Consider the following 25,460-nt stretch of genomic DNA (forward strand, 5'->3'; position numbering starts at 1 on the left):
CACACACACACACACACACACACACAGTGGTCACTTTAATAGGTATATGTACCTTGATAATAAATTTACTTTGAACTTTGAAATAACTCAAGGATTAAAATAAATAACTTGCTCATCTTTTTAAAATTCTACACCATCTTTCCAAGTAGGTGACTTTCCTGACGCACAGATTAGAAATTGATAAGAGCACGTTCCATCTACCTACTGTTCCAGTCAATTTTAAAGCTATATTTAAGTTGACTTCTCAAAATACAATTGCAAACATCCACGTGTCAAGGTCATCTCACTTTCACAAACCAATAAAAAGGCACACTTCAGTAATAACTGAATTGGCCATTAAGGCTCTTAATGTATGACAACCAGAAAGAGGAAGCATCTGTAATTTTCAGTGTAACACAATGATAGACAGCATACAAGACTTATATAGTTGATTTATGAATATTTACTTTTATTTCAACAGGCGACTAGAATAAACTTTTAATAGTATGGTATCATTGACAAATTGGCCCCTGGACCTCTAATTTTGTGCATTTTTGAAAATTGAGATCATTAATAATCAAACAAATGTCTACCTCAAAGAAAAGTTAGTTATAACAAGTCAACCTTTAAAGCTCAACGCTGCATTAATTACAATTACGTTTATGACCATCAGCATGTGTCCTTAATTTGGTAACTTCGCAGCAGCAGTTTAATGCAATACACAACAACAGAGAAAGAGAAAAGTATATATACAGTGGCTGGCAAAAGTTTGGGCACCCCTGGTCAAAATTTCTGTTACTGTGAATAGCTAAGCGAGTAAAAGATGAATTGATTTCCAAAAGGCCTAAGTTAAAGATGACATATTTCTTTAATATTTTAAGCAAGAAAACTTTTTTATTTCCATCTTTTAGTTTCAAAATAACAAAAAAAGGGCCCGAAGCAAAAATTTGGGCACCCTGCAAGGCAGTACTTAGTAACACCCCCTTTGGCAAGTATCACAGCTTGTAAACGCTTTTTGTAGCCAGCTAAGAATCTTTCAATTCTTGTTTGGGGGATCTTCACCTATTCTTCCTTGCAAAAGCCTTCTAGTTCTATGAGATTCTTGGGCCGTTTTGCATGCACTGCTCTTTTGAGATCTATCCACAGATTCTTGATGATGTTTAGGTCAGGGGACTGTGAGAGACATGGCAAAACCTTCAGCTTTTGAAGTGCGTTTAGGTTCATTAGCCTTTTGTAGAAGCCATCCTCTTTTCATCTTCGGCTTTTTTACGGTGTGATGTTTGCTTCCAGAATTTGCTGGTAATTAATTGAATTCATTCTTTCCTCTACCAGTAAATGTTCCCCGTGCCACTGGCTGCAACACAAGCCCAAAGCATGATCGATCCACCCCCGTGCTTAACAGTTGGAGAGGTGTTCTTTTCATGAAATTCTGCACCCTTTTTTCTCCTAACATATCTTTGCTCATTGTAGCCAAAAAGTTCTATTTTAACTTCATCAGTCCACAGGACTTGTTTCCAAAATGCATTAGATGTTCCTTTGAACCTTTTGAATAGAACTTTTTGGCTGCAATGAGGAAAGGTATGTTTGTAGTAAAAAGGGTACAGAATTTCATGAAAAGAACCCCTCTCCAATTTGTTGGCTTCTGCAACAGGATAATGACCCTAACACACCTCAAAATCCACAATGGACTACCTCAAGAGGTGCAAGCTGAAGATTTCGTCATGGCCCTCACAGTCCCCTGACCTAAACATCATCGAGAATCTGTGGATAGACCTCAAAAGAGCAGTGCATGCAAGACGGCCCAAGAATCTCACAGAACTAGAAGCCTTTTGCAAGGAAGAATGGGTGAAAATCCCCCAAACAAGAATTGAAAGACTCTCAGCTGGCTACAAAAAGTATTTACAAGCTGTGATACTTGCCAAAGGGGGTGTTACTAAGTACTGCCATGCAGGGTGCCCAAACTTTTGCTTTAGGCTCTTTTCCTTTTTTGTTATTTTGAAACTGTAAAAGATGGAAATAAAAAAGTTTTCTTGCTTAAAATATTTTTTAAAAATGTGTCATCTTTAACCTTATGCCTTTTGGAAATCAGTTCACCTTTTACTCGCTTAGCTATTCACAGTAACAGAAATTTTGACCAGGGGTGCCCAAACTTTTGCATGCCACTATACATATACATACACACGTATATATAGAATAGATTATAGCTCAAAAATAGAAATAACATATTTTTTAACAAGTGAGGTAGTGTTCATGGGTTCAATCTCCATATAGGAATCGCAAGGCAGAGGGGAAGAAGCTGTTCCTGAATTGCTGAGTGTATGCCTTCAGGCTCCTGTCCCTCCTTCCTGATGGTAACAATGAGAAGAGGCATGCCCTGGGTGATGGGGTCCTCAATGATAGATGTCATCTTTCTGAAGCACCTCTCCTTGAAGACGTTTTGGGTACTACAGAGGCTAGTATCCAGGATGGAGCTGATTAATTTTACAATCTTCTGCAGTTTCTTTCACTCCTGTGCAGCAGCACCCCATCCCACCCCCATGCCAGACAGTGATGCAGCCTGTCAGAATGCTCTCCACAGAACATCTATACAAGTCTGAGTTGACAAACCAAATCTTTTCAAACTCCTGATGAAATTTCTTAATGAAAGGCTGTTTTACCTTCTTCATAGCTGCATCAAATTGTTGGGGCCAGGTTAGATCCTCAGAGATCTTGACACCCAGAACTTGAAACTGCTCACTCTCTCCACTATGAGGATGGGTTTGTGTTCCCTTGTCTAACACTTTCTGAAGTCCACAATCAGCTCTTTCGTCTTAACTGACAGGCTGTTATTGCAACACCGCTCAACTAGCTGGTATACCGCACTCCAGTACGCCCTCTCATCTGCATCAGAGATTCTAACAACAAATGCTGTTTTATCAGCAAATTTATAGATGGTACTTGAGCTATACCAAGCCACAATCATGGGTATAGGGAGAGTAGAGCAGTGGGCTAAGCACACACCCCTGAGGTGCGTCAGTGTCGATCATCAGCAAAGAAGAGATATTATCACCAATCCCCACAGGTTATGGTCTTCCAGTTAGGAAATCAAGGATCCAATTGCAAAGGAAGGTACAGAGGCCCAGGTTCTGTAACTTAACAATCAGGATTGTGGGAATGATGGTATTATACACTCAGCTACAGTCAATGAAAAGCATCCTGACATTGGTGTTTGTATTGTCCAGGTGATCTAAGGCTGTGTGAAGAGCCATTGAGACTGTGTCTGCCACAGATCTATTGTGCCGATAGGCAAATGAGTGCAAATATTCCGCAGTTTCAAATATACGCTCTGAGCCACAATATTAGGTACAGCTGTACACTTGATCGTTATTGTATACAAGCATGCAGACATAGTCAAGAGGTTCAGTTGATGTTCAGACCAAACATCATAATGAAGAAGAAGTGTGATCTAAGTGACTTTGACCGTGGAATGATTGTTGGTGCCAGATGGGGTGGTTTGAGTATCTCAGAAACTGCTGATCCCTGGTAGTTTCATACACAATAATCTCTAGAGTTTACAGAGAATGGTGGAAGAAACAAAAAACATCCAGTGAGCAGCAGTTCCGTGGGTGAAAATGCCATGTTAATCAGAGAGGTCAGAGGAGTCCCTGGAATAGTTTACAGTTCCTTCAGGATTTAAGGCGGCCACCATCATCCCCGGTTCCAAGAGGGCAATAGTAACTTACCTCAATGACTACTGTCAAGTGGCATGGACCTCAACAATAATGAAGTGCTTTGATCGGTTGATTATGGATCACATGAAATCCCATCTTTCTGTCCTTTCCACTTGGCTTATCACTCAAATGTAGATTAATAGATTAATTTGCAACTGTAAATTGCCCATAGTGGGCAGGTGAATGGAAGAATCGGTGGGTGTTGAGGAGGGCATAGGGAGAGTAACAGATTCAGATTTATTTATCACATATACATCCAAACTTACAGCAAAATGCATTGTTTGCGTTAACAACCAACACACCCGAGTGTCAATATAGCACGTCCATCCTTAAGGAGAGTCTCAGCCTGAAACGTCGACTGTTTAGTCATTTCCATAGATTCTGCCTGACCTGTTGAGTTCCTCCAGCATTTTCTATTTGATGCCTACAATGACTGGCAGAACAACACAACACAAATAAAACAATAACAAAACAAGCCCCATTCCTGACTCCCACACCTCCCCCATTACACACACACACACACACACACACACACACACACACACACACACACATCCTCCCACTTCAGGACAGGCTCTGGGCCTCCAGGTCTACAGGCTTCGGTCATCAGACGACGACTTCCAATCGACCTCAGGCCCCGATCCTTGGCACCGACCCCTGGACTAGCAGACAGCGGCTCCCCGAATACCCAGATTGAATTGGGACGTGCTGAATGACCAGCGTCGTGCCTCCTACTCCTACAGACATCCACCAATGTAGAACAGCCCATGGATGTCCTCCACCCCCATGTCCAAATCGCTGGCCTTCGAGCGCTGAGCAGAGGTCTGGACGCTGGATCCCCCTTGTTCCATGTCCACGTTGCTTGGCCCTGAATGCGGAGCAGAGGCCCAGGCTGTGGATGTCCTTTGTCACCCGCACACGTTGTTGGATTTCGAGTACCTCTGACCTCCAACTCCTCCACATCCTTGTCCCTAAAACCTAACCTGACCCCTAACTATCCTCTCTGTCCCAAAGCCATCCCTAAAAACAAAACGGGATTAATGTAGACTGAGTGTAAATGGGTGGTAGATGGTTGGCACGGATATAGTGGGCCGAAGGGCCTGTTTCAATGTTGTACCACATTGTGACTCTGAAGATGTAACTTGGGGAAAGCACTCTTATAACAGCAAAGAGTAATCCATGAGGTACCTACACAAGCAGAATGTTTGTAGATCTGACCTTGCCAACGTTAGCTATCATTTTGAAAATTAAGCATAAATCAGCATGCCAAACTAATTCCTTTCCGTGCTTTTAAACCCACAGCAAGATTTGTAGCTGAAGAATATAGTGCAATTTAGATCAAGACTTTACACAAGAATTATGAACTCAAAAGTAATCAAGCTATCAAATTAATAATGTATTGATGGCTTTGAGCAGTAATTAATTAAACTTACTAGTTCAATGTTGTCATTAATCAATATTCTTGATAGGAAAATAATAAAGAATGAATCCAATTTTGAGAATAATTCAATTCAGATTTAAAAGCTAAACTGACTAACTGATGCTGTAAACCATTCTGACGAGTAAGTGAAAGATCAGAAAAACGATAAATAGATTGTGATTGTGGAATTCAGAAAGGGTAAGATGAGGGAACACATGCCAGTCCTCAGAGGGATCAGAAGTGGAAAGCGTGAGCAATTTCAAGTTCCTGGGCCCAGCATATTGATGCAGCTATGAAGAAGGTACAACCACAGCTATAGTTCATTGGGAATTTGAGAGATTTGGTACGTCACCAAAAACACTTGCAAATTTCCACAGATGTATGGTGAAGAGCATTCTAACTGGCTGTATTACCATCTGGTTTGAGGGTAGGCTATTGCACAGGATCAAAATAAGCTGCAGAGTGTTGTAAACATGGGCCCTAGCCTCCGTAGTATCCAGAATACCTTCAGGAAGCGATGCCTCAAAAAGGCAGCGTCCATTATTAAGGACGTGAATCACACAGGTCATACCTTGTTCTCATTTGCTACCATCAGGAAGGAGATACAGAAGCCTGAAGGCACACATTCTCAGTGATTCAGGAACAGCTTCTTCCACTCTACCATTCAATTTCTGACTGGATATTGAACACATGAACACTACCACACTACTTTTTTAAAATTTCTGTTTTTGCACTGTGTGTGTGTGTGTGTGTGTGTGTGTGTGTGTGTGTGTGTGTGTGTGTGTGTGTGTGTCCTAAAGAAAAATATCATCCCTCATGAAGCTACATCAATGCAGCTACAAAGAAGGTACAAATGCAGCTATAGTTCATTAGGAGTTTGAGGAGATTTGGTATGTCACCAAAAACACTTGCAAATTCCTACAGATGTATCTTGAAGAGCATTCTAACAGGTGGGCAGAAGGGAAGAGAAACTAGCTGTAATATTTGAGCAATCATTAAAACTTATTGCCAACACTAAAATTGTGCAATGTCTTATTGTTTAACCAGAAGAACATCATTTAAAGCATTTCATAGGCCAAGTACTTTTGATTTTTTAAATTTGTCTATCACGCCGAGATACAGCACGGTACCAGGCGCTAATGGCCCAATGAGTCCACACCACCCAATTACACCCATGTGACCAAGGAGCCTAACCTGTACGTAGTTGGAATGTGGGACGGAACCCACACCCTCATGGACAGAACATAGAAACTCCTTACAGACAGTGGCGGGAATTGAACCCAGGTGGCCGGTGCCACACTGCTGTTAGGTGAACTGCTTCGCTACTGTGCAAACATATTTTGTCATCCAGCAAAGGGTTTCATTCTTCAGTAAAGACAATGATTAACAGAGTAACACACACAAAACGTTGGAGGAATTTGGCAGGTCAGGCAGCATCTATGGAATGGAATAAACAGCCGACATTTCAAAGTAAGGACCGCTTAATACCCACCTTCTCCTCTGGAATCAGGGATGTCTTATTTAGGTGAGACTCACAATTCGAACAAAAATAACTACTTATTCCCCATCACCTTTCACAGCTTTAGAAAATCCACAGTGCTTTACATTCAATGGAATGTCATTCCAATGTTTACTTATATGTTGGAAATACAGTAGTTAATGTCCCAAATGCTTCCGCAAGCCAGACAATGATGAAACACTCTATTTTCCAAATAACTTGGACGTGAAGATAAATATTGGCAAAACAATATTGTAAGGCAGCTGTCAAAAGTTATGGATTACATGCATTTCCTCAGCCTTTTTTTTGTAATATTGTCAAGTTTTATGGCTGGCAGATGAAAAATTATATGGGAAATCACTTACTTACATATGACAGAGAAGGTTGTTATCCAGCCCCGAGGGATTGTGCTGGTGCCCTATAGAGCAATCCTACTTTCCCATCCTATTGCCTTACAATCAGCTAGCTTAATCTCTTTATCCTCCCCACTCCCCTTTGCTCTTTTCCCATTCTCCATTCCAGCTCCCCTTTTACCATCTCTCTGCCGCCCATCACCTCCTCTGGTGGCCCCCTTTCTCTTTTGCCCATGTCCACTCTCCTGTCTCAACAGATTCCTTTTTTTTCAGACCATCACCTCTCCCACATATCACCTCCCAGCTTCTCACTTCACCCCTCTCCCCCACTCACCTACTTCCCCCTCACCTGGCTTCACCAATCACCTACCAGCTTGTACTCCTTCCCCTCCCGCCATCTTGATATTCTGGCTTCCTTCCCCTTCCTTTCCACTCCTGATGAAGGGCCTCGGCCCAAAATGTTGACTGTTTATTCATTTCCCTAGTTGCAGCAAATCGTCATCAGTTCAGGCTGAGACCCTTCATCAGGACCAGAAAGGAAGGGGGAAGATGGCAAAATAAAAAGGTGGGGGGGGAGGGAAAGGTGAGGGGGAAAGGTAAAGGGCTGGAGAGGAAAGAATCTGATAGGGGAGGAGTGAGGACCATGAGAGAAAGGAAAGAGAAGAGGACACAGGAGGAAAGGTAAAAGGTCATAGTGAGTAACAGGAAGAAGGGAGGGGTGGGGAATTTTTTTTAATTAGGAGAAATACTGTAATTTAGTTTCTTTAAATTTTGTATTGCAATATGCTGTTGTAACAACAAATTTCACAACATAAGCCACTAATAATAAACCTGATTCTGATTCTGAGGGAGTGAACCTTCTTTCAGAAGCTAAGGGGTAGAAGTATATAAAATCATGGGAGAAGAAGATAGGGTAGACAGTCAGAGTTTTTCTCCCATGGTGGAACTGTCAAATACTACAGGGTCCAAGTAACACACACAAAATGCTGGAGGAACTCAGCAGGCCAGGCAGCAACTATGGAAAAGAGTAAACAGTCGACGTTTCAGGCTGAGACCTGCAAGTTCCTTCAGCATTTTGTGTGTGTTGCTTGGATTTCCAGTAACTGCAGATTTTCTCTTGTTTGTCATTGAAATACTACAGGGTGTAGGTTTACAGGGTTAGTGGGGTGGAGGCGTAAAGGAGGTGTTCGGCACTCCTTCCCTTCACTAGCCTGTAGGTCAGGGGTCCCCAACCTTTTCTGCACCGCGAACTGATTTAATATTGACAATATTCTTGCGGACCGGCCGACCTGGTGGGGGGGGGGGGGGTGTTCAAGTAGGGTTAAACTCACCTCAACATGTCTTTTACAGTTAGGGTTGCCAACTTTCTCACTCCCAAATAAGGGACAAAAGTAGCAGTCAAATCCCAGGACACTTTACCCCAGGAAAGACTACCATGACCATGAAGCCTTGCGCGGGCACCTGTGTGAGTATGCGTGACGTGCGCATGTGATGTGCACATGCGCGTACATGCCAATTTTTTCCCTGCAAATCGGTTTTGCCTTCATCTTCCCGACTACACTGTACATACATTATTTGTACTTTATATAGGCTGTGCATTTATCATATTATTCCTGTTTTTACTATATGTTAGTGTTATTTATTTTTGGTTTTATGTGTTATTTGGTATGATTTGGTAGGTTATTTTTTGGGTCTGGGACGCTCAAAAATTTTTTCCCATATAAATTAATGGTAATTGCTTCTTCGTTTTATGCCATTTCAGCACGAAAGGTTTCATCGGAACGCTCTACCTTAGCAGGGGAAATACGGGACAAACCAATTTAGCCCAATATACTGGATGTCCCGGCAAATACGGGACAGTTGGCAACCCTGTGTTCAAGTTCAACAGTGCGTGACAGGGAATGAGGAAAGGTGCAGCTGACTCATATCGTTTCCTCACGGCCCGGTAGCACATGCTTTGCGGCCTGGTACCGGTCCGCGGCCTGGTGATTGCAGACCGCCGCTGTAGGTCACCCTCAAGAAAGATGTAGCATCTGCTTAGCCCCCGCGCCCCAATAGGGGCATGTGAAGTCATGGGAGCAGGTGGTGGATGGTCATATGAGCAGCTAGTGTGTATCACAATTCCTGGTTATGTGACCACTGATGCCAGGCAGACAATCTCTGAAGGGTATTGATAATGGCTGGGTCACTCGTCTTGTAAAGACACTGCCCAGAAGAAGGAAATGTCAAACCACTTCTGTAGTATAATTAGTCAAGACCAAACATGGTCAAAGACAATGACTGCCGTCATTGCCACATAATGATGATGATGTAAGTTTAAAGTGTGTGGGTGGGGGAAGAGTTTAAAGAAGATTGGCAAGGCAAATATTTTTATTTCTACACCGAGAGTAGTCAGTGCCTGGAAGTGTCCTTCAGGGAGAGGTACCGAAAACAGATATGATAGCAATGTTTAAGGGGCATTTAGACAGACACATGAACAAGCAGGGAATGGTGGGATATGGTACTTGTGCAGACAACTGGGATTAATTTAGATTGCATCATGGATGGCGTAGGCATGATGGGCAGAAGGGCCAGTTCTTGAATTGCCCTGTTCTATGTTAAATAGGCTTGTTGGACCAGGCAGCTTTACAGCCACCAGGAGAAACTGTGAGATTGCTCATATATATACTTAATTTTAATATTACCAAGATATGGGAAAACTAGATATTTTTGTTTTAAAAGTTCAGTCTCTAGCTTCAGACACAACAGTTGTCAGTTGCTCAGTTAAGTCACTTTTGCATCAATCTGTAGATTTACATTTTTGAAAGAATTAATCCACATTTTGCATCCTATTTAACATCATATGAAAAACATTAAAGTATGTTTTAATTGCAAACAGTAGGCAGTTCAAATCTCTATCAGCTTGCAGAAAGGGGAGAACAAGGGTTTGTTCCATTTTGTTTACCTGAAGATGGGGGGGGGGGAAGAGTAAGAGTGGGGGTGGGGTGAGCACAAGGAAAATCAGTAAAAAATGTGGCTTGAAGGACTCCGAACCGAATGTCACTACATCAAACACAGGATAAATCACTGTAAAAGTTAGAGAATTGTAAACAATTTAATGAGCTATAGAAAACTAGTCCTCAACGAATGAATTTCACTTTGTTTCTCTTCTTGCTTATTTGCCAGTTGTTCTAAATCTGGCAGGATTGGAGGCATTTCGCTACCAAAGGAGATCAAGGCGCTACTTCCCTCTGCTAGCTCGCAGGTCACCCTTGGGCAAGGTGGGTAGCATCTGCTTAGCCCCTCCCCACCGATCAAGGTCATGTGAAGCCATGGGAGCAGGTGGTGGACGGTCGTATGAACAGTTGGTGCATGTCACAAGTCCTAGTTGTGCAACCACTGACGCCAGGCAGACAGCCTCTGAAGAGTATTGATAATGGCTGGGGTCACCCGTCTTGTAAAGACACTGCCCAGAAGGTAGAAACAGCAAACCACTTCTGTAGTAAATATTGACAGTAACAATTATGGAAAGACCATGATCACTCACGTCACATAATGAATGAACAACACTATATCTGTCGTTCAGTAGTGGGTCTGACAGGATATTTTTTTTAAAAATGAGAAGTTTAAACAAAGTTCATGGAGAGAAACTGTTCCTATCAGAAATTAAGTAAAAAACCAGAGGACACAGAATGATAAGGGAACCAACCCTGCTACAAAGGAAGAAGTTTTATTTAAAAACTCACAAAGTGTCTAAATGCACTGCCAGTGTTTGTGGTGGGGAATAGAGGGATATTTTATAATGCTGTTCAAAAGTCAGACTGGTTTAAAACCTGAAAGATAAAAAAAATCTTTGAGTGTATAGTGTAGCAGAGGAAGTGAAACCACTCGGGGCCAATCGGCCAAATGGCCTTCTTCCATGCTGTAACCCTAATTCCGTGAATTATTTAACAGCCAAACTCCAAAGCTCAAGAACCTATCAATACACGTGAAAGGATGAACTCAGCAAGTCAGGCAGCCGAGACCTTTCATCAGGCCTACTGCTGATGAAGGGCGTCAGCTCAAACTATTGACTCCATAGATGGTGCCTGACTTGCTGAGACCCTCCAGCATTGTGTGTGTTGCTCAAGATTTGCAATGTCTGCAGAATCTCCCATGTTCGACAAAACATGTTGGATAAATCAACAGACCAATTATCCAGAGCTGTCTCGGATGGAAAATACCAGGGATTCTTGAAACTCTTGGTCTGTGAGGGAAAAACTGCAGACATGGTTCACATTTAAAGGGTCAGTGCTTAAAGAGCAGACAGAAGATTGCTCAGTCTGGTGTTTCAGAGTCAAAACGCCTGCTAAGGTTCACTGACAAGACACAAATCATTGGCACTGGGGAAAGCATTAAAGACCTAATCCATTAGAATATGAATAGATAGGTCACAGAAGATAAACAGAAGAATGATTCTGAGATTGAAAGGGTTAATGCATGAGGAGCATTTGAAGGCTTGGACTGTTTAGAAGAATTGGGGGGGTGGGGGGAAGAATCTTATTGGAACCTATCGAATATTGTCCAGCCTAGCTACAGCGGATGTGTGGGAAAATGTTTCCTATAGTGGGTGGGTCTTGGAACAGAGGGCATAGTCTCAGAATAGAGGGACATCCATTTAGAAAAGAGGTAAGAAGAAATTTCTTCAGCCAGAGGGTAGTGAATCTGTGGAATTCATTGCCACAGACATCTGTGGAAGCACAGCCATTGGGGATATTTAAAGTGAATGTTGACAGGTTCTTGATTAGTAAGGGTGTCAAAGGTTATGGGGAGAAGGCACGAGAATGGGGTTGAGAGGGAAAATAAATCAGCTGTGATGGAATTGCAGAGCAGGCTCAATGGGGCAAATGGCCTAATTCTGCCCTTATCCCTTAAGCTGTTAAGGCAAGAGTTACTGTTTTTGGATCATCACTGGTATTTTCCAATATTAGAAGCTGTGGGCATGGTATATAACAAAATCAGCGTGTGATCACATTTAAGGAGTAACTTTCAGAAGTTCTTATTGAAAATTTCAAGAGGCATAATGATTATTAGTGTTTTTTATATATTCCTCTTAGCAACATAATAGCAACACTTTATATACTATTTAACAGAAAGCAAGTATGCTAGTTTAAAAATGTAATAACTTGTTGCAAAGCCTGGTCAGAAATTGCTCTTGCCACTGATACTGGCTCTCTGTGGTTAGTCTATTTAACAGATTGCCAAAGGCTCCTAAACCTACCTAACACACTTTGAAATGCTAATCAAAAGCGTTTGCACACACAGTTTACCTTCCCGGAACAATTAGAGCTCTGTAATTCCTGTAAACCTAGACACATTGATAAATTTTGCAACTTTAATAAAACAAGATATGTAATAATATCACAGCTTTCTATGCGAAAAGGTGAAATTCCTACCCAGCAGCTGATCTACAAACTAAGCCTCACAAAGCAAATTCCTCCATGTGAATGTGCATTCATTATTTCCAGCTTAAATTTCACCTGATCAGGTTACTGAGTTACAAAAAAAAATCAAATCTGATATATGCAACAAAATTTGTGTTTTCAGCAGAGGTACATTGAAAAAACAAAAACTATAAATTACGATAAGAAATATATATTAAAAGTAAGCAAGTAGAACAAACAGAGAGCAGAAGTACCGAAGTTGTGTTAATGGGTTGTTTCATTGTCCATTCAGAAGGCAGAGGAGAAGAAGCTGTTCCAAAGGCGTTGACTGTATGCCTTCAGGCTCCTGTACCTCCCCCCTGATGGTAGCAACGAGAAGAGGGCAAGTCCTGGATAACGGATTCTGCCTTTGTGCAGCATCCCCTTTTGAAGATGTCCTTGATGATGGGGAGCATAACGCCCACGATGGAGCTGGCTGAGTTTCAACCCTCTGCGGCTTTTTTCCCCACCATACCAGACAGTGACGCAACCAGATAGAATGCTCTCCACAGTACATCTATGGAAACTTGTGAGCGTCGTTGCTAACATACCAAGGAGAGAATGTTCTTGAAGATTTATATTTCATGTGCCTACAGAGTCGTAGAGCACAGAAATGGGATTTTCAGCCCGTCACAGCCATGATGACCTTTTGACCATTTACACCAGGGGTTCCCAACCTTTTTTATGCTATGAACCCCTACCATGAAGCAAGTGGTCCGCAGACCCCAAGTTGGCAACCTCTGGTTTACACTAATCTTATTTGGTCACATTATGACCAGACCCTTAAACGCTTTTTAAGATTGATCGATGTACTATCCAGGTGGCAAAAGAAATAGGGTCTCCTAACATTTCCCTACCATATTCAATTCACTCAGTGGAGGGTAGTCATAAACTACCGACACAAAGTCTTTGTCCTGGAGATTCTCAAATTTGAGGAGCAAGTTATTTTTTGAAATGTGCCGGAAAAACAGGTTCCATTTCCTTATTATATGACTTCATCTTCAAATTCCTGGATCTTCATCTTCAAATAGCATTTAAACTGATTTTAACACAAAGCTACCTCCCAAGATTATATTGTACCTTTGTTCAAATCCACAGTTAATATTATGAAAACATTTTGTTATAAAGCAGATAGATGTAACCTAAAGTATGCCAAGGTGTAAAACTTTTAACAGATATGAAGCGAATCAGAACATAGAACAGTACTATCAAGACAAGAGATCAGAAACTTGGTCAAAGAAGAAAGTCCTAAGAAGCAACTCAGTAGGAATTAGAGGTTTGCTAATAAAAAAAGACATACAAAATGTTTTTAATAATAGTTTCTCACTTTATAGTTAATGAAATACTTTGGAACGGTAGCAGCTCTGGGAAGTTAACAGTTCTCATGAACATGACATCAAAACATAGAAAGCCTACAGCACAATACAGGCTCTTCGGCCCACAAAGCTGTGCTGAACATGTCCTTACCTTAGAAATTACCTAGGGTTACCCATACTCTACTTTTCTAAGCTCCATGTACCTATCCGGGAGTCTTAAAAGACCCTATCATATCTGCCTCAACCACCGTTGCCGGCAGCCCATTCCACACACTCACCTGGAATGACAGGGTAACCAGTTTTGAAAATGTCAGATAAGTGACAAGCATTGCCTAGGATACCTGAGGACACTAACGCTCTTCAGCAAACTAGCACCTTGGCGACTTTAATGTCAAGGTGAACAGTGCCTCAGTTAATCAGCAAAAGTGAGAAGGACGGGATGGTATGTGCAGTGAAGAGGAGAGGAATTGGGGAAGAGTGGAGAGACAGAAGGGAAGAATGGGAGGAGGAAGAATGGGGGGAAGGAAAAGTGCAAAGAATTGGGGAAAGAAGAGGGGGAAGCTGGTGGGAGGAGAACTGGAGTAGAAAGAGGGGGAAGAATGGGGTGAAAGGGGGGAACGGCAGAAGGAACCAGGCAAGGAAGAGAGGGAAGAATGGTGGAAGGAAGAACAAAGTGGGAGGAAGGACATATAGGAAGAAATGGGGTAGGAAGAGGGGAAAGTTGGGGAGAAAGAGGGGAAAAACAATGTGAACAGAGGGAGGGGAGTAACCTTGAGAGGGAGACGGGGAAGAGTGGGGTCAGTGGAAAGGAGTGTAGAATGGGTGTGTGATAGGAAGAAAAAGTGAGAATGGGGAAAGAATGCCAAGAGTGCATAAAGGGGAAGAGGACTGTGGAATCCTCTATCATTCAGGACAGTGGATTCTGCACCCCGCTCCAGGATAGTGTGTCTGGACTTTCTGGGTGGGGGGTGAAGGAGAATGCCCTCTACCCAGTCCCGCGGCCCCGAAACAGGGCTGTTGGAATCAGACACTCTCTGGCCGGCTGCACTGACAGATCCGCGTCTGGGTCCAATTTTCCAGACAGCAACAGGGCCGCCGACTTCCGACTGCACAGCACTCTGAGAGCGGAAAAAATAAACTATAACCTTTTAGCTCAACAACCTACTCACCCGCAAATCCTAACGGTTGACATTTTGAAATCTCCTTGTCTGCGAACTGTCCGAAATTTTAAGGAACTAGCTAACAAACCACGTCTGTCCCGCGCATGCGCCGAAGTCGAGGTGGTGTCCGGGAATTGTAGTTTACCTTCCTTTCAAAGCCGCCGTTCAATGGTGTCATGGGACTACAGTTCCCAGAGCACACTCAGCAGCGAGCCCCCCTCCAGACAAAGGCATCCGAGCGCCGCCCCTTCCCCTTGTGCATTGGATGAAATTGAGTCGGACTATCGCGGAACTCTAAAGAGCATTGGTTGTTATGGACGTCAGTTATCAAAATTGTCCAATCGCCATGCAGGATATGTAGAGATTGACAGGAGGCTTCAGTACATTACCGCGCAAGGAAGGTTGTTCGTCCTTTTGGCGGTCGACCCTGTGGAGAGAGGTTTGTTGAATGAAATGTCTTGGGGAGGAGGTTTTCAACCATAAAAGATGGGGTTTAAGGGTTTCTAAATTGTTAAAGTGCGGTTACATTGCGCTGCAAGTGCAGCTTGGAAGGTTTCTGAGCTAAATCCTTGGGCCTGATCACTTGAGTTGCGCTCCCCAGCGCTAGCCCTCCGTATATGGTTCGAAACCTCCGATTTCACGTTTGGGAAAGGGTTTCCCCACTCCCACTCCAGGATCTAGGGTCTGCCTCATGACTCACTTCAGTTAACCCCAGCGTTCACACAGCCGTAAGCCGCAGGAAGGGGGCCCCGGTAGGCCCACTCCACGTCTTCCTACGCCAACTCCCGAGACCGCGTGGGTTTCCTCCCACCCTCCAGGGAATTGCCGGCCAGGGTTAAATTTGTGAGCTGCTGGGCGCAAGGGCCTGTTCCGCCGTATATTGCTAAACCGGGGAGTTGGGGGGTTTACCAACCTTTTTATGCCATAGGCTCTTGCTGTTATCTAGGGGGGGGGGTACCTGAACCCCAGGTTGGTAATTCTGGTCTAAATAAATAAACGTCATCTGTTTGCATTAGGCCGCATGTCCCTGTTACTCCGTTTTACCTACCAAATGCCCTTTTAAACCTTGTCATTGTTTCTGACTGTCCTCTGGCAGCATAATCCCCACCTGCCGGGGGAGGGGGGAGTGCACCTGTTTTAATTTATTTAGACAGTTTAATTTACTATTAACAGGGATATGAAGATGGCGTGAGGAAACGAAATCTGGGTTATGTACACATTAAAAAAAATTATTTGGGCAAATTTGAGAATCGCCAGGAGGAAGACAGTGCCACAAGTTGGCGAATTGAATATGGTAGAGAAACATTAGATTTTGAGCTACACAGCTCAGCAGCTCACTTATTTAATACTAGACCAATCACAAGGCAATTTGCAATGATTAATTAAGCTACAAACTGTAACTGGTAGGACTGGGTGGAAGCTGGAACACCCAGAGAGAATCCACTTGGATAGTACACGGATGGTAGAAAAAATGGGAGTCTGGGTAGGGTTAGATTGGTAGAGTAGGCTTAAAAGATCGGAACATGGGCTGAAGGTATTGTACGAGGTTGTACTGTGTTCTGTAATTTGCTGCCTTGGTGTTTTTGGTCTGCAGTTAATAGTTAAAGTTTATTAACATATAATGTATACTACCAATTTTGACATTTCTCCAGCTCAGTAATGCACAGCACACAATAAATTAAGGAAAGTAAAAATTAGATCTACAGATTAATTACACATAGATAACATAGAGTGCATAAATTAAATATTGTAGGGTACAGTGCAAGTTATCCAGTGAGCAAAGTGGCAAAGAGGTGTTCTTGATATATTTTCTTGCTATCAAGAGTTCCTTCATGAGAGGAAACTTAAGAAATTGGTAGTCAGAGGACCCACAACCTGGTGTCTAAGATGTAGTCACCATCTGCTTCTGTCTGCTGCTGGGATGTGTTGCTGCTCCACTGATGTACTGGTTAGGCCTATTTGCGTGTTTGTTACTCCACAAATTACTGTGTATACATAAAATAATACATATCTTGGGTTTCTTTTTTTAATTGGGCACGTATGTCCTTAATGTTATGGCCCCACATAGCCTCCACCTCTGAGGAACACATCCTCGATTAAGCGGGGTCGAAATGTGCAAGGATGTTGGATAGGCTAGGTTTATTCTCACTAAGATATAGGAAGCTTGGATGTGATCTTGGAGGTTTAAAGCAGGTTTATAGATGGTCAAAGGAGTCTAAAATGAACGGGTTTCAGGTTTATTATCACCAGCATGTGACACAAAATTTGTTAACTTAGCAGCGGCAGTTCAATGCAATACATAATCTAGCAGAGAAAAAAATAAAATAAAGCATAATTAAATCAATTATGTATATTGAATAGATTTTTAAAAAGTGCATAAACAGAAATACTGTATATTTTTAAAAAAAGTAAGCTAGTGTCCAAAGATTGAATGTCCATTTAGGAATCGTATAGCAGAGGGGAAGAAGCTGTTCCTGAATTGCTGAGTGTGCGCCTTCAGGCTTCTGTACCTTCTACCTGATGGTAACAGAAAAGGGCATACCCTGGGTGCTAGAGGTCCTTAATAAGGACACCGCCTTTCTGAGATACTGCTCCCTAAAGACGTCCTGGGTACTTTGTAGCCTAGTACCCAAGATGGAGCTGACTAGATTTACAAACTTCTGCAGCTTTTTTCGGTCCTGTGCAATAGCCCCTCCATACCAGACAGTGATGCAGCCTGTCAGAATGCTCTCCACAGTGCAACTATAGAAGTTTTTGAAGGTGGAGGAGGAATTTAAAGGAGATCTGAGGGATAATAGGGTGGTGATTATGTTGAACAAGTTGCCAGCGGGCAGAAGCAGATAACGTTTATAAAATATTTGTGTAGTTTGGGGTAGGACTAATGTAGAGGAATATTTGACTACTTGAGCAAATTGAATTAGTCTACGTAGACATGGACGAGGTGGCCTAGAAGGTCTGGTTAGTGTTGTACAATTATACAGTATTTATTTTAACAACTTTAAATTTGGCTACTGGGGGTCATCTTTGCTCGAATTAGTCTGTGAACTAGGACCCCAAATTTGGGCCACCGGTACCATCTGGGGGGAATAATTCTTAGTTATTTTTGGCAAGGTATACACCACTAGCGGTAGAAAATATGTGAGAGCATTGCAGTGGTGGTAGCGTTCTGTGTGTAATCACTTGGATTTATAACCCCATGCCAAAACGCACTTTTCAAAACTACATCGCACAGAATAAAGCATTTTACTTCAAACTGATGGTTCTCTTATTATTGATGCTTTGTCTTTGAAAATTGGTGGGAATATAACTCGGACTGTTTTTCAGAAAAGTTGTTAGAATTAGCATCTCTACAAATGTCATCTATTACTAGCAGTGACAACACAGTGACTATATATTACATAAGATGTATTTCTGTTTTCATGTTCTGTTTCACATTTATATCTTGTATATCACCATTTATACATTTGTATCACCTTTGCAGCAGGTGCTTTCTTCACCAGCAATGTTAATGTGATATTTTTTCTGTATTTCAGGTACTGCGGCGGTGCGATAGTCCTGCACAATAGAGAGAGTAGAGTAGATTTAGATCTGGAGTAGCTGAATCACTTTGCTTCAGAATGGAGAGCTGTAAGCACAAAGAATCTATTAAGAAGCAGTGTATCATACACCGGAAAACATCAAAAGAAGATGACCATTTAGTTAGTTCTCAAGTCTACGAATCCTGGAAAACATTACTTGAAGCAGCCAAAGGGAGAAACCATGCCCCTATTTTAGATGTTGCTAAAGAACTTAGAGAAAAAGAAGTCCCAAGAATCTACTATCACTGAAAATGCCAAAGCCTCTTCATGAAGAGAGACTTAGAGACTCTGAAAAGGAAAGCCAAGGAAAGCATTACTGATGAAGCTGGTGAGAATACCTGTACATCAAAAAGGCCAAGTATGAGATCTTCATCAGAAGCAAGGGTGTATGATCAAATCTGCATTTTTTATAATAAGGTGAAGTTTCTGAAGGTCTCCAAGTCACGTGAAAAGCTTACACAAGCTGTACAACCCAGAGCTGACCAAACACTATGAGAATGTGCAACTCAAAAGGAAGATGAAAAGATTCTAGCAGTAACAAGTGGAGAAATAGTAGCTGCAGAGGCCCACTATCATGTTTCATGCTATAAGGATTATACCAGAATCAAGAAAAGGGAACCTGAGTACAAAGAGAATGATGATAAAACAGATGGTGATGAACTGTATAAAAGGATTGAAAGGGAAGCCTATAAAGACCTTTTCAAGTATATCAGAACTGATATCATACCCAACGAGATGATTGTACAAGTCACTACTTTGGTCGCGAAACTTGAATTTTTCATGCTATCTGGTGGAGTTACACTCCTGAAAGATTCTACAAGGAAACACATTCATAGGGAACTGGAATCTGAGCTGGGCAATTCAGTAGATATATTTCCAGATGACAAAGGAAAATTGTTAATGGTTCCTGAAAGTGTATCATTAAGAGACGTTGTCTTGGCAAATCAAACTCTACAGAGGGAACTCAAAGTTTGGAGGGCCAAGGCAACCAATTTTGAGCAGTAGAAGAGCAACTCCCAGGAAACTGCAGCAGTGGTTGATGGAATAAACTTGGTCCAAAGAGTGAAAGGTGATTAAGTTACTTTGAGATGTTGCCACAACAATTCTGGGTATGGCTTTGATGGAAGGCAGTCAGAGTAGCAGAATAGATGTGTTCGACAGATACAGGGAGAACTCTTATCAAGAATAATGAAAGATCTCTACGGGGTGAAGAGACTAGTCATGAGATGCAAGATATCACAGGCACATAGATGGTGAGGCAGTGGAGGAGCTTCCTGACCAAAATCAGTAACAAAAATAGTCTCGTTAGCTTCATAGCCCATGAATGGAGGAAGGTGGAGTACAGAGCAAAGCTACTGGAGAAGATTATGTATGTAACTGTGAATGACAAATGTTACAGAATCACATCTCAGAACTGAGGAGGTGTCAGCTCTTCAGTGTCAACGAGAAGAAGCAGATGGCTGCCTACTACTCCCATGCTACAAGAGGGATACCAATCTGTAGTGATCTGCTCAGAAGACACAGATGTCTTTATCATGTCTTTAGCATTTTGTGACAAGAGGCCCCATTGTTCCAGAAGTGTGGTACTAGAACCCGTATGAGGCTTGTAGACATCAGGAAGGTTGCTACCACTGTTAGCATAGAGGTTTGTAGGGCTCTTATTGGGTTGCACACGTATACAGGGTGTGACACTAAGTGCTTTTGCAGGCAAAGGGAAGACAAGTCCCCTAAAACTTTGTGCTAGAAAAGGTGAAATCGAAAGTCATCAACTCTCACCATGCAAGGACTGCTTAACAAAACGTGCACAGCGGGCCAACTACCAGGCTGGTATATGGAGAAGGACTCACAAGTGCCAAGCCCTGTTGGCAGAGGATGGAAGATGGAGAGAAGAGGAAGCTGAGTAGTTGGTGGTGCACTGGATGGAAGGCCACCCAGCACCCGATGCTGTCCTGGATGTACTGGCCTGTAACTGTCCAAAAAAAAGTTCACTGTAAAGGTGTGTGTTGCAAATGGTGTCGGGTGTACGGACGTGTAGACTGGCAGACTGAGAACCAGGCATCCACCTCAGTGTGGAAAGTTCAGGTGAAAATGTGGAAGACTTGGAAAATTACTATGATTATTAATAGGTTATGAAAGTATGGAAAGCAGTCTTTGATTAAATATTCATTTTACAACCAATGGGGCCTAGGTTATGGCTGTGTGGAACCCCACATTTGAATTATACTGTAATTCTATATGCTATGACAAAAGTTTAAGATTGTTTTGAAATCTCTCCATATGAGGTTTTTACCTTTTATGGGGTAACGTTTTCTGCTGTACTGATGTTAATATGGAATATATACAAAAGAGACTAATTTGAATTCCTGAATTAATTCTCTAACAAATCCATGTGATTGTGTCCTAGGGTTTTTATTGACTTCCAAAATAAACAGACAAATATTTTTCTAAAAATAAAAAAATTCTCTACTAAAATTGGGCACTGTACTGTGAGTGCCACCAATGACATAGTTTTCAATGTAGAATTTTATAACAACATTTGATGAAAAGTGCTTGAACTCAGCTATCATTGTAACAAATTTCAATGTTGACAGATCACTGACGACAAAATACCACTAGGTTGAATATATATGCTGTGCTTTATATTGGCCACTTTTCAGAAATGCTTATTTTAGGGTAGTGTTATAAAATGCATGATAGCACACACACTGGTGTAATGCTAGCACATTTCTTTATACTTTATATACTTCATTCTTGCCAAACAATTGATACTAGAGTGTACAATCATAGTGATATTTGATTCTGCGCTTTGCGCTAAATCTAGAGATGTATACCTTGCCAAAAATCACTGAGCATTATTCCCCTCAGATGGTACTGACCAACCCTACTGGCTCACAGACTAAATTAAATGTTAGATGTTGCTGCCATCTGCTGGTCAAACCCTTAATGGCATAAAGCTGCTTGTTGCTTCCCAATCGTTTTGTTTTTAAATTGAAACAAGCATGAGGTCTATACTGCAGGCAACTTATGGTATGTGTGGAAATGTATACTCAAAATAGTTGGGTTGATTTAATCTTTTCTTAAATTCCAGGTGTCCTTAAATGGCAGGATTTATGACTAGCCTTTATCACCATCCTGGCAGGGATGGGCTGGAAGATCTGTTTTATATGTCTACAAATTAGCCAATTCAATGTGCCCAGAGAGTAGGAGCTTGATTCCCTCCCATTCTGTAAGTTTCTTTTATTTTCATTGGAAGAAGGCTTTCAGTTAACGTGTATGGCAACAGATAAAAGCTAGTTTTGAATAAAAGTTTACTTCTAGGGCAGCTATAATAATTTTGGGTTAATCTGAATTGTACAGGTTAAAGTACCAGTTTGATTCCATCATTTTATTTTAGTGTCAAAACTTGTATATATATTGAGCCTTTGATGAATCTTTTTTACTTCTGGCATCTCCACTGAAAGTGTTGCATATGGCAATGCTTGATTATACACTTGATTCTGAGGCCCCGTTTTAAATTGGGTGAATTGATGCTTCCTGGTCCACTGCTGCCTACACTATGTGTAATTTCAGGTTGCTGTGATAGACTGGTAATCATGAGCAATGTTTGATATTCACTTAGTGTTTGCAAGTTGAGCAATTTGTGAATCTGTTTAATGGCAAAACTTTGCCCAATTTCGGCCATGTTCTGGAAAACTACCTGTTGCACATGTAAAATTTCAGTGCCATATCAAGATGCCATTGTACAATGCAAGGTATCAAGTTTGAATTATTAGTTAAACCTGAATTCTAGTAATGTTGAATCGGTCACTGTTATCTCCAAAAGCTCTAATAAATGTATTGTGAAGTGATAACTTGAGACTTAATTTTTCTAAATGCAGTAGAATTACTCGCCCTCTGTGCAATTTCAAATGCAAGTCCTGCTGAAATGCTATTTCATTTGGATTTATTTTAACAGTTGAGCTGTCAGTGACGAGAACCATTAAATATTAATAAAGGCTACATTATAAACTGCAAATGCAGAAAATATGAAAGCCAGATCAGGCAGCATCTGTTTTAAACAAAAATGTAGCTAATGTATTGAGCCTTATGTAAATATCAGGCATGGTTTGCATGATAGATTAACCTGCAGTTTCGTCACAGGTACTTCTGTCCTATATTTATTTTTTTATACTTTAGTTATTTAATGTATCAATGCCTGATTAATACTGTAGCATTGCAGTTGGCATGATGCTTTACAGTGCCGGCTGTAAGATTGGGGTTTAATTCCTGCTGCTAATTTAGAGGTAGTCCCAGAGGGCAGCACAATAGCAGAGCTTTTAGCACATTGCTTTGCAGTGTCAGTGACTAGTGATCGGGGTTCAATTCCTGCTGGTGTCTCCATAAGTATGTTCTCCCTGTTTGGTTGCTTCAGCTCCCACATTCCAAGTGGGTACAGGTTAGGGTTAGTAAGCTTGTAGGCATAGTGACACTTGCAGTTTATTCTAGTAACTTTAAACTTGACCACTGGAGATCATTGTGCCTCAAGCTAAATTTATTTGTCCTTGCTGCCATCTAATGGTTAAGCCTTTGATAGCATAAAGCAGCATGTTGCTTGGCAATTTATCAGTTTACTTAAAAAAATGAAACCAGCATGTCATGTGTTCTGTATTCTCAGGAAATGTGATAAATATTTTCTTAAAGGGTAGCTGGGCTGATGTAATCTTTTTTTTATTATAGGTGTCCTTAAATGGCAGTATTTATCACTTGACTTTGCAGGAATGGGCTGGAAGATCTGCACTATATGCCTGCAAATTGGCTAAATCCATACATGCCTGGAGCATTGGGAGAGGTAGGGGCCTGATTCCCTCCTGTTCTCCGTAAGTTTCTATAATTCACATTGGAGGAAGGTTTTGGGTTACTATGCTTCTATACCAAGTGTATGGCAGTAGAAAAAAAGAAACTATTTTAACTACAAGTTTACTTGTATGCTAGCCAGAGTTTTGTACAGTTTTGGATTACCTGATTGTACAAGATTCAATTTTCCTTTTAGTGGCAAAACTTGTATTAGATATTGAGCCGTTGATGAATCTTTTTTACTTCTGACATCTCCACTGAAAGTGTTGCATATGGCAATGCTTGATTATACACTTGATTCTGAGGCTCTGTTTTAAATTGGTGAACTGATGCTTCCCGGTCCACTGCTGCTGCGTAATTTCAGGTCATTTTATTTAGAGATAGTGTGGAATTGGTCCTTTGTGCTGCATCAACAATCCCTGATTAAACCTAGGCTAATCACAGGACAACTTGGTGACCAATTAGTGCCTTTGGATAGGGAGGAAACACACACATTCCACGGGGAAGGACATACAAATGCCTTAGAGGAAGATGGGATTGAACTCAGATGCCCCAAGCTGTAGCAGAATCTCACAAGCCACTATGCTGCTGTTGATGTAATAGAGATCGGTAGTCATAAATGACATTTGATATAACCTGGTAAATGTTTGGTGAGAGATGACCAATTTGTTTAGGGCAAAAGCCATTCATCTTGTCCCAGAAATGCTGTCTGTTGTATTTTTGTGCCATAGGATGCTTTGGTATAATTCAAGGTGCCTGAAGTGAGTTTTAAAGTGTCATTAATATTAAAACTTGACCTGTGGCCCTTAACTCTGGCATCTCAAAGGAAGGTATTGTAAAGTGGGTGCTAAACCCTAACCCTAATGCAATTGACTTGACCTTTACAGAGTAATTACAAATGCACGTACCTGTTCCTGAAATGCTGTACAATTGGGTTTTCAATACTTGAGCTGCCAGTGACCAGAGCTATTAAAAAATTAATAAAGGCTCCATTATGACTGCAGATGTAGAAAATGTGAAAGAGCAGCAGGTCAGACAGCATCTGTAACAATACAGCTGATGTATTGTGCCGGGGACCCTAAGAAATACTTCTGTCAGGCATGGTTTGTGTGAGATTAACTGGCAGTGTCTCTACACTTCTGTACTATTGGCATTTTTTTTTTACTTTTCCTATGCTTGTAATTGAATTTATTAATGATTGACATACAATGGTGCAGTGATTAGCATAACTTTACTGTAAAATTGTGTAAGATACTGTAAGAAACTCAGCAACTTTCTGTTGAGGATAGAGGAGAAGAGGAAGAAGTAATGAAGTGTGTTGTTTGAACAGCTCTCCAGGGCTGATGTAAGTAGCTCTGGTGTTTAAGCTGTTCATGTTTGAAATCGGATGTTTAAGGGCCTATTGGGGACTACAAATCTCAATATTTTTATCTAAATGTAGCTGAAGTTTAACATTAGAATGGTTATGGTCATTGGTGATATACTGATTATATTGTGAATCTTTTTAGATCCAATGTGGTTCTAGGCTTGATTCTTGCAGTGAACCCATCTGCTGGGCCTGGGAGTTTGTGGTGAGTTGCTCATTGTATTTGTGTCTGATTGCATGAGAACTGGATTTGACATGTACCTTTGCATTAGTTTTTGAAATTGTGTCAAATTTTTGATCAGATTTAAGCATTGTGTAATTGATGTATAGTATAAATGTATATGCAGACAATTCCTGGGCCTGTGATGAGTCTTTACTTCTGACACCTCGAATGAGTATTGCATTAGCAATGCTTGATTACATTATCTTGCTGAGGCTCTTCCAAGTGTATCTGCTGTTAGAAATAGACATGAGATTGGCACTGATCTGATCATTTTGCTGTTGCAGGATGGAGAATCAGCAGCCTGACATTTGAAACTTGGTATGGCAAAAGTTGGACTTGCTGTAACCCACAAGATGCCGGAAGAGCTTGCAGGTACAGGCAGCATCTATGGAAATAAATACAGTTGATATTTGAGCCGAGACCCTTTAGAACTCGAAAGGATGGAGTGAAGAAGCAAGAATATGATGGTGGGAAGGCTGCTTTTAAAATGTTAAAGGTGGACATTTTTGTACTGTCCTTAATAAAATGTTATTTAATGTTTGTCCTTTCATCTCTTGATCTTTCCTTTGGTTCTATTGGCTAA

The 25,460-nt window shown here is 41.4% G+C and overlaps 1 protein-coding gene, 1 long non-coding RNA gene and 3 other non-coding genes across 8 annotated transcripts in view; 4 read left to right on the top strand and 1 right to left on the bottom strand.

The window, feature by feature from the left end:
* The window catches only part of traf7 (TNF receptor-associated factor 7), a 118,542-nt gene extending 103,566 nt beyond the window's left edge, over nucleotides 1–14,976 (bottom strand). Inside the window, exon 1 of the mRNA XM_072269055.1 lies at nucleotides 14,887–14,976. The gene's annotated coding sequence lies outside the window, so the exon portion shown is untranslated. The remainder of the gene's footprint in view (nucleotides 1–14,886) is intronic.
* A 270-nt stretch (nucleotides 14,977–15,246) lies between these two features.
* Nucleotides 15,247–25,417, top strand: LOC140203163 (uncharacterized). Of its 4 annotated transcripts, none has more exons than XR_011887307.1 (6): nucleotides 15,247–15,316; nucleotides 18,411–20,451; nucleotides 21,544–21,681; nucleotides 23,172–23,311; nucleotides 24,797–24,859; nucleotides 25,162–25,417. It is a non-coding gene; the product is annotated as an uncharacterized lncRNA (long non-coding RNA). The 4 variants fall into 4 exon arrangements; XR_011887309.1 differs by having other exon boundaries at nucleotides 23,172–23,283; XR_011887308.1 differs by having other exon boundaries at nucleotides 18,411–19,524.
* LOC140203513 (small nucleolar RNA SNORD60) lies at nucleotides 21,873–21,961 on the top strand. Its single transcript, XR_011887384.1, has one exon. It is a non-coding gene; the product is annotated as a small nucleolar RNA SNORD60 (small nucleolar RNA).
* LOC140203512 (small nucleolar RNA SNORD60) lies at nucleotides 23,509–23,597 on the top strand. The gene has a single exon (XR_011887383.1). It is a non-coding gene; the product is annotated as a small nucleolar RNA SNORD60 (small nucleolar RNA).
* LOC140203511 (small nucleolar RNA SNORD60) lies at nucleotides 25,012–25,093 on the top strand. Its single transcript, XR_011887382.1, has one exon. It is a non-coding gene; the product is annotated as a small nucleolar RNA SNORD60 (small nucleolar RNA).
* Nucleotides 25,418–25,460: the final 43 nt, after the last annotated feature.

Source organism: Mobula birostris, chromosome 9 (genome assembly GCF_030028105.1).
Source record: "Mobula birostris isolate sMobBir1 chromosome 9, sMobBir1.hap1, whole genome shotgun sequence".
NCBI classification, from domain to species: domain Eukaryota; kingdom Metazoa; phylum Chordata; class Chondrichthyes; order Myliobatiformes; family Myliobatidae; genus Mobula; species Mobula birostris.